Below are 9,720 nucleotides of genomic sequence, written 5' to 3'. Positions count from 1 at the left end.
CTCATGAGAATCATTCCATCTGTTATGGGGGAAAGGGAGCTGGGTTTTCTTTGCCCCTATTTCCTCAGATAGGAACACCTGGTGGAAATTACTTCTTTTTTTTTCCTTCGAAGATTTTAATGGAGATTATTGCCTAAAGTTTTTTAATCCATCTGAGAAAAGTTAGTTTTAGATTCAGAGGGCAATACAACCACAGAAGCAGGCAGTCTTTCTAGTTTTGAGGATACAGGAGGCAAGATAGAGGAGTATAATCTGAAATGGTTTTAACCCAAAATCTTCTAGAAAGTTCAAAAGATGGATACTAGGAAAATTTCATCTTTACAGGCCTTGGTGGGACAATTCTGAACATTCTACGATTGGTGACTTTTGACAAGGTCACAATAAAAAAGACAAGAAAGATGGACATCCCCTAAAAACATCTTTAAGGGCTCTGACTAGTGGTCAAATGTACTAATGTTTGGTATCAGAACTGTTTGTATAAAGTGAGGACCTCATATAACTCTTTCTGGGTTGATAATTTGTCACGGTGGGGGACCTGGACCTAAGCACTCTAATTGGCCTAAATTCTCATCTTCAGCCCCCATACTATATTTCCTCTTCAACCACCACAATGCTGTTTTTACCACCACAATGTTGATGATCTTTATATCAAAGAAAATCATCTCTTGTATCAGTTGCATCACTCAGCTGATTTTCTTACTCTTTATTGTCATCTCTAAATACCATGTGTTGACATTAATGGCCTATAATTACTTCATAGCTATCTGTAATCCATTATCGTTATAAGGCCACTACACCTTATTAGATGTGTTTGGTGTTGCAATTTGAGGTGTGTGTATGTGTGTGTGTGAGAAAGAGAGAGAGACAGAAATAGAGATAGAGATAGAGAGAGAGAGAGAGACAGAGGTATGGGATTTGCTGGAACCACTGCCTATAGAGGGACGTGCTTAGGCCAACCTTCTGCAATGGCAATGTCACCAGCCATTATCTATATGATAATTTCCTAGTCCTCTAAACACCTTGCACCAGCACCTCTGTCAATGAGGAGGTTGTTTTCACTGTGGTGGGCACTAATATGCAGGACCCAGTCTTCATTTCTTTCATTTTCATTAATCTGCTCAAGGCAAATCAAAACCCTTCGGCACCTGCTGCTCTCACATCAATGCCATTTCTCTTTTCTTTGGGTGAGCAGCATGTATGTGTCTTAAACAGTCTTCTCCAGGGTCTATGAATCAGGACCTATGAACTGGCGTATTTTCTATTCTATTGTGGGCCCATGCTGAACCCCCTATGTAGAGCCCAAGGAAAAAGGAAAATCCTCGTGAAAATCCAGGAAAACAGTGATAATGTAAGGAGATCTAAATTTTTATTTTATTGGTATTTTCATGGTGGGATTTTGTTCCTATGTTCATTCTACATATGGAGGAATGTTTAGTCTTTTCTTAAAATGGACTCTTTTCATCACTTCCCTCATAAGTAATCTTGGCTCATTCTTTGCATTCTTATCTCCTACACACCATGTAGACAGGTTTGACTAGGTGTAGTTGCTTATACACTAGACAATCTTTAATTCTCTTTGGCACTCCTTTTGTCTCCTGGTCATTTCCCAATTCTTCACATATACTATGAGTCCACAGTGACCTGGAGAAAAGTTAAACACTGCAACTTCCCTACCTAAATCCAGAAGTGCCAAATATTTTGGAAGGGCCTTCTTTCTTGTCAGTTCTATTACCGGAAGAGGCAGCAGGATTCCAAAAAAAAATATATATATATATATGCTTCTTTCAACCTATGTTAACAGCTCAAAGTGGATCCAAACCGTCTTAATCTTGGTTTATTATTCCAAGTCACCTTTTGCTTTGTTATTCTGGCCTTCTTGTCTGCTTCTAAGAGTGACAACATCGAAGAGCTTATGCCAGCCATATCTTCAAGTGGTGGCAGGTAGAGATATTTCTACACAAAACCAAGCTCCCTGGTGAGTAAGTACATTCATAGCCCCCTCCACAAAAGAGGAGGAAGTCAGGGCTTTTTCCTTTGAATGTGAATCACATCCCCTTATTCTCAAACTTTGGAGACAAAAATAAATAAATAAACTGTAAAGAACAATTCTGTTGTTTCTTATCTGATAATTTTCTTTTTTTAAAGATTTATTTGTTTGAGAGAGAGAGAGAGTGCATACGCATGGGAAAGGGGCAGTGGGAGAGAATCTTCAAGCAGAATCCCCGCTGAAGCATGGAGCCCAATGAGGGGCTCAGGCTCATGATCTCTGAGGTCATGACCTGAGCAGAAACCAAGCATTGGAAGTTCACCTACTGAGCCACCCAGGTACTCCGATTTCTTATTTGATAATTTTCAATGCAGGACACCATTACTCTGTTAGTATTTTTCTGATCTGAATTGCCAGAAGCCAAAGTGAGCATCATATAAATGTCAATACAATAAAACATTACATGAAAAAAAACAAAAACAAAAACAAAAAACAAAAAAAAAAATAAAACATTACATGATGAAGAGAACACATGACAACACCATTTTGACACCGTTAATGCCCCAAACAGCACTAATCCAGGGTGATTAGAGCACTAGATGTATCCAAGAACTCGGGGAAGATTGGCTGGTGGTATAAAAATTGCACGATATTATCTAAAATGGCAGCAAGTGTTCTGAAAAAAACACTTAGTTCTTGCTGTAAATTTTGTCATTTATCATTTAAAACCATTGCGCATAAAATTTGATAAACAGGGACACCTGACTGGCTCAGCTGGAAGAGCATGTGCCTTTTTTTTTTTTTAAAGACTTATTTATTTTATGGTAGACATAGAGAGAGAGAGAGAGGCAGAGACACAGGAGGAGGGAGAAGCAGGCCCCATGCTGGGAGCCCAACATTGGACTCGATCCCGGGACTCCAGGATCAAGCCCTGGGCCAACGGCAGACACCAAACCACTGAGCCACCCAGGGATCCCCAAGAGCATGTGCCTCTTGATCAGGATTTTGAGTTTGAGCCCCATGCTGGGTGTAGAGATTACTTAAATAAATAACACTCAAAAATAATTGTAAGGGTGTCTGGGTGGCTCAGTTGGTTGAACATCCAACTTTTGGTTTCCATTCACACCGTGATCTCAGGATCAGGATATTGAGTTCCACATAGGGTTCCACACTGGGTGAGGAGTCTGCTTGGGATTCTCTCCCTCCCTCTGCCTCTGCCCCTCCCCCAGCTTGCACACACACTCTCTCTCTCTCAAAATAAACAAACCTTTTTTTTGAGTTATACACTTCTTCTTTATTTTTTATTTTTGCAAAGATAATCATAATTTTTATTTAAATCCAATTAATTAACATATAATGTATTATAACTTTCAGAGGCAGAGGTCAGTGATTTAATTTTTAACTAAATACACTCACTAGGTACAAACAAAAAAATATTGAAAGAAAATAGTGAAAAGCCTCTCTCTCATTGATTCTATTAACCAACCACAAATCATGGCTGTTTTAAATCTTTCCAGATAATTGTATGCATTTATAAGCCCTAAAAACTGTGCAACTGTGCTTGCTTTTCTTCTTCTACTAACCACAAAAGGCTACATACTTGTACACATATTTCTAGCTTTCTTCTGCAGATTCCTTGAAGATCTTTCCACACTATAACACAAATAGCTGACTTGTTGGCTTACAGCCATAATTTATATAACCAGTTCCCTGTGAATAGACATTTAGGTCATTTTGAACCTTTGGATATTGATTCCATGATTTCTTAAAGACCTGAAGTGAATGAAAATATCAACTCTTTCTTCATTGTGAAGTTTAAATTATGGAACCAAACAATAATGTCCAGCTGGACCTCAGATTCAACAAGTCTGACTTTAGAGGGACAGGGATCTTTTGGTACCAAGTGAAAGATCTGCCTCCTGATCTTAAAGTTCTGCTTTCACCTCATTTGGCTTTTCTCCCCATGTGTTGATTTTGTCATCCCTCAGTCCCTTTGCAGCAGCAGTGTGGCAGAGGCCAGTGAGGCTCTGGAGGCAGCTTGAACAGCAGACCTCTGTGGATCATCACCTCTTTCGTCAAAGGTACTATGTTCCTTTTATTTAAAAAAAAAAAAAAAAAAATTTTTTTTTTTTTTTTTAAGAAACCTCCATACCCAACATGGGGCTTGAACTTACAACCCTGAGACCAAGAGTCCCAAGCTCTATTGATGGAGCCAGCCAGGTACCTCTGTCCCTTTCAAAGCACATTAACTTCTGAATCAGGAATAGATCTGATGGGCATGAAGCTGGTAGGAATTGGCTGAGCTGAAATGAGAAACACCTAAATCTCGCCTCAGAAATCTTGGGTTCTAGTTCTGAGCAACACTTCCAAGGTGTGCAGCTTGAAGCGAGCCACGTGGTCCCTCTGAGCCTCAGTTTCCTCAATGGTAAAATGGAAATAGAGTATCTCCTCAGACTCCATGTACAAATGAAGTATGATAACATATGTAAAACACTTAGCGCAGCACTGGCTCGTAGCACACATGAAATAAATAGTAGCATGTTTTATTAGTAGAGCTTGGCAGGATAAACAGGACTCACTGAGAAGATAAGGAAAGGAATAACATTCCAAGAGGGGGAGCAGCATGCATAAATAGAATTTTACAAAGTATGAAGCCAGAGCTAGCTGTGGGAGGGAGGCAGGGCAGGGACTGCTAACCCAATTTTGTATCACTGAGGAAACTGAGACCCAGGAAAGGGCAACGATTCACTGACATCTATCATCATCATACATGGGGAAGCAGGAGAGGAATTAGGAGACCTGAGGAAGAGCCACCATGACAGAAATTCCCGAATCATGAATCTGTGACCCAACACTTGGATGGGCAGCTGGAATGTTGTAGGGATGTGAAAGGGGATAACCTCTGTGGGCTGGCCTTGGCTTCTGAACTGGCTAAAGCAAACAGGAGCAACATGTGGATCCTGGCCTTTAGGGGAGGGGTTGGGTAGTCCTGGGGCCATGGCTGGAGCTAAAAGAGCACCACTGGCCTCAAGAGGAGGCTGCAAGCACATCAAGTCTGTGGGCCAACAGGGGCAAGGGGAGTCTCAGGAGTCATTGGAAATGCCAGGCATAGCTCGTCCAGCTCCAGGTCTCACTGGACACCCGCCAGCTACTAAGGCTTTTGAGGCCATGGGCCCAGGCTGAGAGAGAGAGAAGAGAGAGGCAGACTGAGGAGGCAAGTGTGCTGCCAGACACAGTGTAAATGGAGGGTTCTTGACCTCTCCTGGGGCCAGCAGGGGATGGGGCTTGGTTCCTGGGCCAGCTCTGAGCCTGCAGCCCTCTCCCACCTTCTCCCAAGCCTGTCTTCCCTTGGCCTCAGTGACACCACATTGGTCTGCTGCTCATCTTACTGCCATGGCTGCTCCTCCTCCATCTCATCCCTAGGCATCTCCTCTTGCCTCCTTTAACTGATGGCTCCATCCTAAATATTCTTCTCTTTTCCCTTAAGCACCCACCCTGTGGCCTAGAGAACCAAACGTTAAGCTGGTTAGTCCCAAATCTGTGTCTCCAGTCCACTGCCAACCCTGGGTGATGGGACTTGGTTTTATTAAAGAGCCACTAAATTTCTCTGCCTTGATATGGGTGCCAGGGATCAAACCACATGGCTAAGCTAATCAGAATAGGCATTTCCAGCAGCTGGAGCAGTCTCCACTGAAATCAGGTGAGGCTCTGCGTACTCAGGAGGGCCTAGGGACAGTGGATGGACCAGGCAAGGGAGGCTGAGAACTGAGGGCACTGAGGAACAGTCAGGGCCATCAAGCCAAGCTCCCACTCCCCCAACTCCGACACAGACTCCCCTCCTCTGCCCATCTTGGAAAACCAGGGTTCATCCTATTGGGAGTAAATGGGACTCCTCTCACCCTGCCCATAACCCTCAGTACCCACATTCCTCATACTCATGCAGCTTCTCTTGAAGGTGCCTGGGACTCTGCCCGGGGGGCTTTCTCTGGCTGTTTGGAGGGCACTTGGCTAGAAGTCAAACAACAGTTTGGGGACCAGCCTTTAACCAGTGACAGCTAGAGTTCTAGGTAAATGCTCAAGATTCCCTCCCTCAAGTGGGGCATCTCTGAACCCTGTTCTGTGCTGCCTCCTAGTGGTTCCAAATGAGATTCACACACACACGTGATAATCTGCTCACTGACCACTTTGGATTGGCTTCCTCCTTTTTCCTGTCACCCTTCCCGAGCCCCTGCTCATGCTTCCCGGGATTATCTCTGAAATTAAGGATTTGCGCTTCAATCCTTGACTCAGGGTCAGTTCCAGGGGAACCCAAACCAAGACAATCCTTCTTTCCCCCTCATATTCATATCCTGCCTAAGTCCTACTGATTCTACATCCTGAAAGCCCCACAACCCATCTTCTAATCAGCTCCTTACTTATTATCACCCTACCCATCCCCACTCCCTGGATTACTGGCCAGCCTTCCCACTGGTCCCCTGCCTCCTCTTCTGCCTCTTGGTACAGCTGCGAGGACAAACAATGTGTCTAAGACAGAGAGCTCTGATTATATTCCTGCCCTCCTTAACCCTTCCATGGCTCCCATCACCCTCAGGATAAACCAAGCTTCCTAGCCTGGCATTCGAGGCCCTATAAGACCTGGCCCCTGCCCCCTCTTCAGCTTTGTCTTGTCCAGTCCTCCTTGCCACTGAGTACTGAGCTTCACAAGGTTGCCAAAATTCACAATATTCTGTGGTCTCCAGGGCTTTGCATGCTGGCCCACCTCCCAGGCACACCCTCTCCTGACATTACCCAGATAACTCGAGTTGTTCTTGAACACTCAGCTAAGGGGCACCTGGGTGCTCAGTCGGTTAAGTGTCTGCCTTCGGCTTGGGTCATGATTCAGGAGTCCTAGGATCAGGCCCCACGTCGGGCTCCCTGCTCAGTGGGGAGCCTGTCTCCCTCTGACTCTGCACCCTCTCGTGCTCTCTCTCACTCTTTCTCTCAAATAGATAAATAAGATCTTAAAACACACACACACACACACACACACACACACACACACACACAGGGATGCCTGGATAGCTCACAGTTGAGCCTCTGCCTTCATCTCTGGCTGTGATTCCAAGGTCCTGGGATTGAGTCCTACACTGGGCTCCTTGCAGGGAGCCTGCTTGTCCCACTGCCTGTGTCTCTACATCTCTCTGTGTCTCTCATGAATAAATAAAATCTTTTAAAAAAGAAACACATCTCTCCTAAAAAAAAAAAAAAGGCACTCAGCTTATGACACGCTTGCACTCTGAGCTCACCTGCCCACAGGCTGGGTCAGTGGCCCCTCTGAGCTGCTATGCCCCGATGCCTACCACGTCCTGGTTGCTCCTCCCTCCACACCAGACACTTCTCAAAGGCACCAGCCACAGACAATTCATATTTTTTTATAGATTTATTTCTTTATTTATTCATGAGAGACACAGAGAGAGAGAGAGGCAAAGACACAGGCAGAGGGAGAAGCAGGCTCCATGCAGGAGCCTGACATGGGACTCCATCCCGGGTCTCCAGGATCATGCTCTGAGCTGAAGGCGGCGCTAAACCACTGAGCCACCTGGGCTGCCCGACAATTCACCTTTGTATCCCCAGTGTCTTGCACATACCTGGGCACATAGCAAGAGGATACAAATATGATAATGATGACTCCGAATCCTCAAAGAAATCTATATTCACTCCTTCATTTGGATATTGACAGAACACCATTCCCAGTGTGGGGGAACATAGGACTGGGAAACAACAGACATAGTCCTGGCCCAAAAGACTTCCCTGCTGGGAGGGGAGAGATGTGGAGAGAGCATTGGGCGAGGATCATCGGGTGGATCAGAGGCCAACTCTGAGACCTTGGCAGCCCCGTCTGGCAGGGAGCAGGACAGAGAGGGCTCTGGCAGGAGGTGCCTCCTTTCTGCGCTGGCCCTGCTCACCCTCCGTCTTGGCAGAGCGTACAGGGGACTTGGTGAGTCAGGAAATAAACTGAGGCTAGCAGTGCATCCCTTACAATTTCACCTCCTCCTTCCCCTTGGAGGTCATCCCCATTCATATCTTCATGCACTTTCTACACGAGTTTTACATCATTTTGTATGTTTTAAAACATTATGTTCATAGTGTCATTCTGTGTGCATTCTTCTGTATACTTTTTAAAAGATTTATTTATTCATGAGAGATACAGAAGGAGAGAGAGAGAGAGAGAGAGAGAGAGGCAGAGACATAGGCAGAGGGAAAAGCAGGCTTCTCACAGGGAGTCCGATGTGGGACTCGATCCTGGGGCTCCAAGATCATGCCCTGAGCCAAAGGCAGACGCTCAACCACCGAGCCACCCAGGTGTCCCTCATTCTGTATACTTTTGTCAGTCACATGATGCTTGTGAGAGTTAGCTCTGTGGCTATGTGTTGCTCTGGTTCAGTCATTTTTCTCTGCTATATAGTACTCCATTGTATGACTATACAGTCATCCCTTCTTATCAGGACATGGCCCATTCCTAATAGCAAATTCATGAATACTGAAAGCTCATCTTACAGAAATTTAGCTGGGAAAAAATAATATGTTCCCAGCTCATCCAAAAACTTCAACTAATTTCCCCCAAATATTGCTAAAATTCTTTTTTTTTATTTTTTTATTTATGATAGTCACACAGAGAGAGAGAGAGGCAGAGACATAGGCAGAGGGAGAAGCAGGCTCCATGCACCGGGAGCCCGACGTGGGATTCGATCCCAGGTCTCCAGGATCGCGCCGTGGGCCAAAGGCGGGCGCTAAACCGCTGCACCACCCAGGGATTCCTGCTAAAATTCTTTAAGGGTATTAATAATCACCAAAGATCTCGGCTCAGTATAAAGCTATGCTGTCCAGTATGATGTCTACTCCACACGAGACTATTTACATTTAAATTCAAATCCTCAGTTGCACTAGACTCATTTCAAGTGCTCAATAGCCACATGGGACTAGAGGCAACCATCGTGGATGACAGATATAGGATATTTCCATCATTGAGGAAAGCTCTAAAGCATTTACAACACTGATTGCTCCATTATCTAATGCCGAATGAGCTTTTTTTCCTGTTTTCTCACACATATAACAGTTCCTGTGTGTGATGAAGGAGGACGTGAGCCTGGCCAGGCCTCTCAATGAGCTTTATTACTTCCACATTTGCTTCCAATGTATGGGCTTTTCTAAGCCTCTGGGGCTTACCTACTTTCTTCTCAGGCTTTCCCGCTTCCTTAGAAGACATTTTCACTTAATGAGAGGAATAAGATGACAATAATGTACCAAATATGTTTAAGCGACTCGAGCATGGGGCACGATCCTATCCTCTGCAGAGAACAGCTGAGTTGGGACCACAGCCCCCTCCACATCTGCTCACCCACCCAGATTCACGCTGGTGAGCACCTCTGGCTTCATTATGTCGGGTTTCCTACAAGTAAAATTTTTTGTGAACCATTATAACAAACACTGAAAGGGTGAGAGTTCCCATTGCGAGGGATACCTGAATAGAACGGTATCCTCCCAATCTCCTATTAATGGGTATTTAGATTGTTTCCGATGTTCTGCTTTAGACGCAGTGCTGTATGCACGTTCTTACACATCTGCAGGTTTCTCCTGGTTATATGCGTTGAGTGGCATGGCTCAGTCTGAGACCATGTGCCTCTTCAACTAATAGAGATTGACAAATTTCCTTGGTCTTAGTTGTGTTCATTCTAGTCTTACTAGCAACACTG

This window comes from Canis lupus, chromosome 21 (genome assembly GCF_003254725.2).
Source record: "Canis lupus dingo isolate Sandy chromosome 21, ASM325472v2, whole genome shotgun sequence".
Classification (NCBI taxonomy): Eukaryota; Metazoa; Chordata; class Mammalia; order Carnivora; family Canidae; genus Canis; species Canis lupus.
This window is presented reverse-complemented; position numbering follows the sequence as displayed.